This window comes from Cyanistes caeruleus, chromosome 3 (assembly GCF_971803275.1).
Source record: "Cyanistes caeruleus chromosome 3, bCyaCae1.hap1.1, whole genome shotgun sequence".
Lineage (NCBI taxonomy): Eukaryota > Metazoa > Chordata > Aves > Passeriformes > Paridae > Cyanistes > Cyanistes caeruleus.
Genome location: NC_141703.1, coordinates 98,452,887 through 98,463,632, shown reverse-complemented (window position 1 = coordinate 98,463,632; position 10,746 = coordinate 98,452,887).

The window sequence follows — 10,746 nt, the reverse complement described above, 5'->3', positions numbered from 1 at the left end:
GGGTATGACTTACCTGGATATCCCATCAGGCTGCAGAGCTGGCCAAGGTTTCTAGCAGAAATGGGCTTTACCAAGTATAAGTATGAGGTGCTGTTCTGGAAGAAAGCTTGAAGGGGTAGCAAGGGGAGGAAAGTGTCTGGGCAAGAGTCAGGAGAAATATCTTCTGACAGTTGATCATATCTGGAACCTTTCCAGATACATGCCATTAGCAACCTCCTGGATATCCACAGAAAACTGCCAAGCCAGTTCTTTGACTGACAATTCTCATGCTACCACATCACATGCAATCATCCCCAGGAAAACCACATCAAAACAGAACAAGACCGACACACAAACACACAAAAAAACCCAAGCCAATGCTAGTTCTACTTCTGCTAACTGGAGTAAATGAAATTAAATAGATCTGTATGTATGATTACTATCCGTGTGCTCCAGTACACTACAAAACAAAAGGCAACTTTATGCTTAAAATCTTCTTTATAAATTCTGTTTTCTTCATCAGGGTGAAGGATTGGAGTGAGGACACATTTTCAAATGCTGTACTGGAAACAGGGCTACACACAGGTTTAAAGTTCAGAGTGTGCTTATATGACAGGCTTGGGACTTAGACTGCCAAAGCTGATTATTTCTTCCTCATACTCACACAGGCTAAAGCTCCATATGCTTGGCCAGGGCCTGGCCACAGTGTCCAAATGCAGGTCTTCAGTTACCCAGTCAAAGCAAACAGATTTAGGGTTTGGCTCATGCACTGTCCAGGCTTAACTTCGGCTGTCTTTGCTTGAGGCCCACCTCCACTCCCTACAACTCCTCAGGCTCAGCACTCAGCCCTGCTTCACATTTTTAGCCTCCTTCATCCTTGCAGCTGGAGTTTCCAGTGAGTGTCCTGCCTTCCCTTCTGCCTGCCTTCTTGTGCCACTCATCACAGCAACACTCTCCAGACACAAGTGTTTGAAAAACCCCATGCCTCCATAGGCTTCCAGCCATCCTTCACAAAGCAGCCATCTGGACTTCAGCACAGAAACAACATGGGCCTGGTGGAGTGGATCCAGAGGAGCCATGAAGGTGATCTAAGGGCTGGAGCACCGCTCCTGTGAGGATAAGCAAAAAGAGTTGTGGTTGTTCTTCATGGGAGAAGGTGGCTCTTGTTAGAGCAGCTTTTCAGTGCTTAAAGGGGTCATAGCAGGGCTGGGTTTATGGTTGGACTTGATAATCGTAGAGTTCTCTTCCAGCCTTGATGATTCTCTGATTACAAGAAAGATAAGGACAAACTTTTTAGCAGTGGCTATTGTGATAGGATGAGGGGTGATGGTTTTATATGAGAAGAAGGCTGATTTAGATTAGCTATAAAGAGCAGGTTTTTTATAATGAGCGTGATAAAACACTGGAGCAGGTTGCCCAGAAAGGTGGTGGATGCCTCATTCTTGGAAACATTCCAGATTAGTCTAGACAGGTCTCTGAGCAACCTGGTCTGGTTGAGAATGCCCCTGCTTATTCCAGGGGTTTTTGACTAGATGGCCTTTAAAGGTCCCTTCCAACTCACACTATTTTATGATTCAAAAACAGGAAACAATCTGCAGAAAGTAACACTAGCCAAGAGGTATAAAAGATAGTAAAGAAAGGAAAACAAAAGTAACAGAAGAGAAAAGCAAATCCGCATCTAAAAGACTGTTTGGTTTAGATTCTGAAAGAATGGTTCTGGAAAAAGATCTTTAGCTTTGGTCTTGGAGTACATAATGGCCAGCATCCTATGCATGTACCCAAAGAGTGCCCTAGGGCAGGGGCAGCTGGAAATACAGATAGCTGTGGGCCTGCAAAGGGGCCTGGAGACCACAGCCCTGTTCTGAGATTGGGAAGTCAAAGCTCTATGACAAGGGACAATATGGGTAAAAGCTGGCCCAAGAAGTTTGGGAATCAGTGCTGCAGCTTGAAACCATGCTCGTTCTAAGCAGAAAACAGGCTTCAGTTTCCCAGATGAATTGCAATTTCATACACCAGTTTATAGGCAGAGGAAATCCTTTTTTTTTTTTTTTTTTCACCCTCCCACTTGTTCTTCCTCCTCCCTAGAAGTTTTTATACTCACAGTAAGCCAAGCATCAAATGATTTCAATATGTGGTTATGCTCAGAGAGGGCAGAGACCCTGATGAAACACACAGGGTGGGGAATCCATGATTGTCACCATTTCTTTTCCCTGTGACTCAGTTACAGGGTATTTCAATGAGAGAGATGAACTGCTTTCAATTCACAGCAATTTTTAAATGAAAAAGCTGTTAAGAATCAAAATAAGTATTTTCACATTTGAGTGCAAAGATTAAAGAAAGTAGTTCTTTGCTGGTCACCTGAATCTATTTTGCAAAGACATCTGAAAGGCATTTTATCAGCTGCTGAGCAGTATTTACTTATGAAACTGTTCTAATTGCTTTGGAATGTGCACCCTTATGGCTGGAACAGCTCAGCCCTGCTAACAGCCTGAGCAAAGTAATACTGCCTCATAGAACATGTGAACATGCCACTTTTATACAGCATTCATTCTTCTTTCTCAAGGTAAACAGCATGAAATTTGAAAAGGAAAAGCAGCAAGTACGTCATAAACAATGACTTTTGCAGAGCTGCCCTACATGTTTATAAAACCATCAACTCATCAGCAAAATTAATCATTGCCATGATGGAAATCATCACAGATCAGTAATTTAGAACTAAACCCATCTTGCAGCTGGAAATTGCATGGGCAAAAACTTATTCCTGGTGCCCAGTAAATAAGTGCTGGAGTCAATATCCAGTATGGAAGAAGTACTGTGTCCTAGCCACAAGTAAGCCCTTGTATTAGCTTGCAGTCTTGCCCTCTTAGTAGATCAGCAGTGGAGGTTTTGGTAGATCAAAGAAAATCTACTCAACCTTGCCCTAATCTCCTAAAACTGAAGCAGAACTCTGGTCTGCATTACACACGTCCAGGCTCAGTAACAGCCCAGCAAAAAAAAAAAATTGCTTATAGCTCTATCTGTCTTTAAGACAAAGCAATCCCAAAGACTGAGTCACAACCTGGAAAGAGCAGTGGTTTGAACAGCACTTTCCCTTTGTCTGTCTTATCACAAAAATCCCCATGTAACCCAGCAGAATTGGAAAAGCACAAAATAATTGCTATTATGCATGTTGATGCATAAAACATGGAAAATAAAGAACATTAAAGGACAAATAATCCCAATCCTCCTAGCACTGATACAGAAGTGAACTGCTATATGTAGGAAACAGCAAAGTAGTCCCATTGGCCTGGGCCAAACTTTATAAACAGACTTGTAAACTTTACATGTTTTGAGCTAGTTTCATAGGAGGCAGGAATGTCACATGCCTACATCCCCACTCCCCCCTTCAAGCCTGAGTTAACAGAATCCTTGGAAAAAGGAGCTTCAGACTAAACCAGGACAGGCTTGGAGATAAACAACCCTGGTGGCTGTTCAGAGCCCAGGGGCCAGGCCTTGGCAATCAGATCTTGGAGAAGGCTGAAGGTGAGACAGGGTTAGAGGCTCTCAGCTGAGAGGGCACTTCTCATTTCTGACTCATTCAACAAGAAAGTCTCTTGAGTTTTCTGCCTGACATGGCATCCAGGTCTTCTCCTGCTCCATGAAGTCATTGTCTGCAGTCCTCTCTCATCTCTTCTCCATGTCTGGACTGTTCAAGCAGCCCTCAACCTCCTCAACAGCTGCTGCCCAATTCCCCTCCTGCTGTCAGTCACAGCCTGCCTCTGCTGACAGCTACATGCTGCACGCCTGCCCTCCCATCACCAGGGAAAGAGTAAATGCCTCTTAATTTTCTGCTTTCCCCTGCCTTCCCCCAGCTAACCACAGTTCACATTTCCCTTTGTTTTATTTCCTACAGCCAGTTGTTTTTTTTTAAACAACTAGTTTGTTTTCCAACTGGAGAACCTTTTTTGGCCTTAAGGCAGCATGAACTTCTTGTTTTCTCCTGCTGAGAAGGGACCTGACCTAGAGGTGAGAGCTTTGAGGCTGCCAAAGTGATCTCCCTGCACGACCTTTTTAATCCTTGGCCTCCATTGCTTTCAGTCAACACCACAAGTGCCTTCTAGTATGACAATCACCATTTGTTGCTTAGGAATTAAACATTGACTAAACACATCATTCTGCATAGGCCATTGAACTGGAAGAATGTTTAGTGAGCTCAGCAGCTAAAGCTTTATTAACCATCTCTGGTGACCTCCTGCGCCTTCTCCAAGGCAAAGGCATTGCTGGGGCTCAAAGACTTTCCAAAGTGCTCTTTCTACAGCCCACAATGTTTTAAAGCTCTAGCACCCCCACAAAACAAAGTCTGACATCTTCCAGCACCTAGATGTTAACTTATCCATCCCATCACAGTATAAAGTTTTTTGTTCCACGCTTCATGCCGTTCCCAGCTCTCTCCAAACCAGTTTAGCACCACCCACAGCACTTCTACTGCTCCTTCTGTCACTCCAGGGAGTGCTGCACTCCAAGTTGAAAGGAATATCAGTTTCCTTCCTCAAGCATGCCTGCAATGTTCAACAGTTCTCTGGAGCATAGGTCAGCTAAAGGTGTGTTGAAACAGAACAACTAACAGACAGAATAGCAAATGGAGTCTTACAAACATCAGCAAATACAATAACAGGAGTCCAAAATACCCCTGGGGGAGGATGTTCCCTCTCCACGTATCAAAATCACAAAGAAGTGTGTCATGAGGTAATAAAGAGAAGACATGTTAAGGTACCGGTTTCTGACTTTGGCACTTTAAAACAAGCAAGGGGAAAAGTGAAATGAGAATTCCTTTCATTTTTTGAATTCTCTTCTTCCTTAACTTGGCACACACAAAAAAGAAAAGCATGGGAGAGAAGAGCCCACATTTCCCTCAGACCCAATGCTATTTATACATCCTGCTCCCATCAGGTCAGGAGGAAAAACCTGGATGAGTACTAGGTGGTCTTTTGTGGTTGTTATTCAATAAAAACCACTTAAAAGAGCAGTTCTACCACCTTCCCAGAACTGGACTCGGTCCCGTTTGGTGGCATCTTGCCAATGCTAATAATTTAGAAGGATGGCTAAGTGTTTTGAAACTAAAAAGCAACTTTCAACACTATTCCTAGACCAATCAGATCTGGAAAAAACCCAGTCAGTCTGTCTCAGCTTGGAGCCAGAAAGCCCTACCTCATTAAAGTCTGTTGTGGGACACGGTTACACGTGCCAGCTACCTTTGAGTTAGGAAAGGAACTGCACCAGCATCAGTGATGACACTTGCTGGACAGAGATTGACTCTGCTGGAAGTGAGACAGAGGTCTAAGCATGAGCTAGAGATAGGCCAGCAGGTAGTGTGTGCTCATTCCTCTGTAGTACCACATCCAGGAGTCTTAAAGAAAAGAAGAATAAGGTGTGGTGCCCTTAAATGTTAGAGATGGTATCTCAAAACACATGCTTGAGTCTATATTTGACCCTGGAGGTCCGAATTCCCCAGGGAGGTGTGTCACAGGAAGAGCCAGGTGAGACAGCACCCCAGCATTTCACAGAGGGTGTTCTTGAGTCTGTATGTGGGAGTTTGGTTTCGGTCTGCTCAGACTAGTGCCTGTGTCAAGCTGTGGATTTCCTCAGCACAGGAGCAGGAGTGTCCCTCAGGCTTTAATGAACATAAATTATGCAACACCTCTGTCATCTCAGCAGGTACAATGATCACCACTGTCATTTGCAGCATATGAGAAGGCAGTCACTGTTTTCTTCTAAACAAACATAATAACACAGGTTTTTCCGTTTGCCACTTCCAAAATGTTTTGTAGTTTTGGCAAGCCTTGAGACCGATGAAAGAAATCCATTCCACAGGCACAAAGGGTGTGTGACAAAGCCAGAGCAGCCCCAAAGCAAGGTCCCAGGAACATCAACAACAACAGAACACATGGTAGGCACCTGGGACACCCTGGTGAGCCTGGGCCTCTGGCAGCCCATGCCCCCTGAGAAGCAGGAGGGACAGCAGCACAGATGTGTCTACTAAATAGTGCATTTCAGTATGCATAAGGATAATGAGAAGGATTTTTCTTCTCATCTTTTCTAAAGTGCCCCAACCAACCACTCACAGCTAGTGGGGCAGGAAAACAAGGATTTCAAGCTGGTTGCTTGTTAGCCATCTACAAAAGCACATAGGTTTACTGGGTATTCCAGTCTTCTCCGGAAGCTTGATTTTCAGATGTTTCCTCAGTCTCTGCTAAAATCCTTGCTCTAACAGCCTCTTTTGCTCCAAGAGTCACAGGATTGTAACAGAACAGAGAACAAATTCACTGGCCAAGTCTCTCATTTCAGTTTTGGATAAACAGAATTGCACTATAATCCTGATCTTGAGAAGCCAGTTCCCTGGTACATTTATTAATGCTGCCTACATTATCCTTCAGCCTTGGAATGGGAACAAACTTAGCCTAAAGACAGGAGGAAGGGAAATTAAGCTACTTAAGAGTTCTTGTTCTTGGCAATAAGTGCAAGAAGACATCTAAACTAGATAATTACAATCTTGCCATAAACAATAAGCAATTCTTTTAGTAGTTTAGTTTTCAGTAAATCTTTCCAGGAGGTGACAGTAAAATAACCATCTGAGAAAGCAATCTCCTTTGTGCACAAAATCCAGGTGATATAAAGATCATACAATGGCTCGGGGTAGAAAGGACCTTAAAGCACATTGAGTTCCAAGTCCCCCTGCCACAGGCAGGGACACCTTCCACTAGACCGGGTTGCTCAAAGCTTCATTGAACCTGACCTTGAACACTTCCAGGGATGGGGCAGCCACAGCTTCTCTGGGGAGCCAGAGCCTCACCACCCTCACAGTAAAGAATTTCGCCCTAGCATCTAATGTAAACCTACCAGCAGTTTCAAGTCATCTCCCCCTTGTCCTGTCACTACATGTTGTACAAAGTTCCTTTCCATCTTTCTCAGAGATTCCCTTCGTGTACTGGAAGGCCACAATTAGGTCACCCCAAGCCTTCTAGTTTCCAGGCTGAACAATCCAAATTCACTCTTCCAGTCTGGCACCACCACAACTTTTCCCAGAACTAGTACTGTGTAAACAAGCAATTACTTGATAGGAATGTCTAGGATCCTCCAAATTACATAGACTCTGCTAATGTAAACTCTTCTTGCAGCAGCCTTGCTCTTCCTTTGTGGACATATTTCAAGAATTGAGTTTCAGATTCATTCCGTATCTTAAAGCCTGGAAGGATATGTCTGGCTTCAAGTGTTTTTGCCAGCACTGTGCTTGCCTACACGGTGAACATAGCCAGCAGACAGGGGGAAAACCAGCCTTGAGAAATACCAGTTCATCACTCTCTGTACACGGCTGTGGTGTGCAGCAAAGGAGTCAGCCTGCTGAGACAGCCCCAGGTGTCACTGATCCTCAGACAACCCTGCTACTAAGGACATTTTTCAAGACACATTGATAGAGGGCCGGAAGGGGATTATCTTTGCAATACACACTTCTTTATTTTTTGTTTTGGCAATGACCAAAGCACATTTTCTAACACTATCCACTGTCACAAGCATGAGTTGGCTGCTTCTAATGCTTCAGAGAGTTCAAGTCACAATTCTTAAAAAAAAGCAGAAATAGAGAAAAAGAACCAGAACTGTTGGCATTTGAGATATTTAGGCTGAAATACTAGAAATTGTTATTTTTCTCAGGAGAAGCACCTGGCACATTTTATTTGCTGCCAGTGTAGCCTTTCAAAAGATGCAATCAAATCAAATTCAGCATATTTGCAAATGTGGAACTGCAGTTAATGTATCAAATGAACTTTGTACTGGATGTGGTTCAAAGAATGAACTTGGTGTAATAATTTGTTCTGTCTCAAAATAAAAGCGTTCCAAACCAAGAGCTTTATTTTCTGTTCCAAAGGGCAAGTTACAGCACTATCACTGCTGCATACCTTTCCTCCTCCATTTCCACTGCTTCAGCCTCTCTGGATGGTTTTTGTTTCTTTCTTGCATTTGTGATTTTAGGTTTTGCAAATTCAAGCTAGAAGAAAATCCAGGAATACCAAAACCCAATGCTTTGCTCAGTTGCCATGAACAAAATGAAAAGTGAATGTTCAGTAAAAAATTAAAAGAAAAATTATTTTACCACCTTTAATTCTCATTTACACAGACCTCACCAAATAAACAATGTGTTTTTCTCCACCCAATCAAAGGATGACTTTGATGCAGGGAGAAACAGCTCCTAGGCAGGTTTTCCCTTTCTTAGATAGCATTTGCAAGAAGCAACATGATAAAAATAACTCTGCTCTCCATTTCTTCTGTATTTTGCATTCACAAATGTCCAGTCCAAGAGGAATTTGGTATTAGAGTTGCAAACATACCTCAAGTGGCAAGGTGCTGTCCCACAGTAAAGTGAGGGGTCAGCCATTTGCCAGTCCCTCTGCTGAGCCACCCAAGCAGCATCTGCACAAACCATATCAAAATTTCCTCATGATTATAACAGAGATGAAACAACAAAGGCAACTCTGGTCAAACAGAAAATACCCTTTCAAACCCAAGCATGAGATACCATCTGGGCTTTGCACACACCAGCCAAGCTTTTATGCCATTTCACTGAAACCTGCAAGCCTTTGCATGAAGACCAACACATTGTCCAGCATCTCCTGAGCCACCAGAACTCTTTTAAAGGTTCATCCATCTGCCTCAATCATCAAGGGACAGCCTGTGCTGGCATTGTACCATACATTTCCCACTTTATGCAACTACCAGCTAAGCTCCCTTGATGCTCTAGTGCCTAAGGTACTGTCAGTTGCTTCCTTTCTTCCACCAAGAAACTTCCCACTACAGATAAGGCAGCAAAAATTAGCCTTGCACCAATTTTAGGTTAGAAGCCAGGCTAAGAAATCATATCTTGCAACAAATGAGATTGTTTTACTTTTAAACTACAGAGAACAAAAATAAACTCGAAGCAGACACAAGAAGCGTTCACCTCCCTGAAGTACTACCCAATTTAAAGCTGTATGCAATTTCAGCCCACAGATTATGTTGGAAACTTCAATCCACAAATTTGGCCATGTAAGCAGTCCTACCATGGACATGCATTCTCACTGGTTGCTGAAAGGAACAGTAGTGACTCTGAGGCCAAATCTTTGTTGAACCTGCAGATATAAACCTACAGAGTTACGTGTACAACAGTAGCTTCTCCCCTGAGCAGACTCTGCACCCTCCCAAAGTTCTTCCGCCCAAGTATTTTTATTTCTACTGCAAATAAGAGATATACAAGAAAGAACAAAAACAAGCTGTTTTCTCCTCTAAGCAAATTTTGCTTTTAATTTAAACAAATCCCTAAACCGAGGGAAAGCTGATTTTCAGTGTGATTGTATTAACAGCTTACCCATAGAGCAAGTTACCTGTTAATGATCCTGGTCACACTCACCATCTTTTCAGAAGAATCCACTTTGTCTTGACTTCAGGCAGCGGCACAATCAGCTGAGTGGATCAAACCCTGATCCCCAAGAAGAGCAGCTGGGCTCATTAACCAGCAGTAGTTCAAAATTCACTTGGTTTCTTTTTCCAGCATCTGCTCACCCAAAAGCATGACAAACTGACCCCACTTAGTACATTTAAATTGAGAGAGACTTTTTGGTCAAATGCTGTTCTAGTCTAATGCAAGTGCCTGGTGTGTCACCTCACTGATGAGAAGAATCAGTGACATTACCATTAGTCAGCTCCAGAGCCTGCCAGCATTTTGCTCACCTTCCAGCTAGACATGGAACTAGAGCTGCTGGCAGCACACACCAGGCTCCAAACTGGCTGTCCCTCAGACAGCAAGGAAGAGTTTTAGCCTCCACAGCTAAAAATGCTGCATGCAGGTTCAGCAGCATCCCCTAAGAGGGAAATGGTAAGACACACGCAATTCAGGAATGATTCTGTTTGAGCAGCTAATCACAGGTTTGTGGCAACAGCGAAACTCAGTATAAAGGGCGTGCATAAATTTCTCACAGAAAGTGCTTCTAGTTTTTGCAGTCCCATTGCACACTTTCAAAATAACCATTTACTTCATGCATATTATGTGCATGTACATACATGTGTGACCTTGTCCAGCATTGCTAAAGGCACACAAACTAAAAAAATTAAAAAATAATCTCCATTAAATCCCCTGGGGAATCAATATGATGAAATCAGACTCATTCTTGTACCCTCCAAGTTACATAATTTTCCTGGCCTGGGGAAATGGTATATGGGGGTGGGGGTGTGTGTGTGTGTAAGCCTCAGTGCCACTCCAAGCTATTTAACCATCAACTTTTTACACACTGGCAGCTTATGCCAGTCACTAGATTCGTGTTGCAGAGGTATATTCTGAAAAAACTAGTGGCACACTCCCTGCCTACAGCACATTGCAGACATTACTGACACCAATTGTTAGCTTCATGTGAGTCACTGCTAATGAAGGCTGGTTTGCAAACACCTACTTCGAGGTCTGAGACAACAGGTAGTGATTAAACTCAGAATTCCCAGCTCTAACTTTGGGATTGAAAAAAAAAAATATCTACAGATAGCTCCTCCTCAGTTACCACTGTCTAAAACTATGAGGGAAGCAGGACCATGCATTCTCTCCCTCTCCCCACCCCCAGTACTCCCACATTTCCAACACATGCACACTGAAAACAATCCAAAAGAAGGGTGTGTTTGATCTCACTGGGTTACAAACGTGCGACATTAGTACACGCTCTAGGAATCATTAACAATGCTTTGTTTCCTGATCAGGCATTACAATGGAGCTTCACC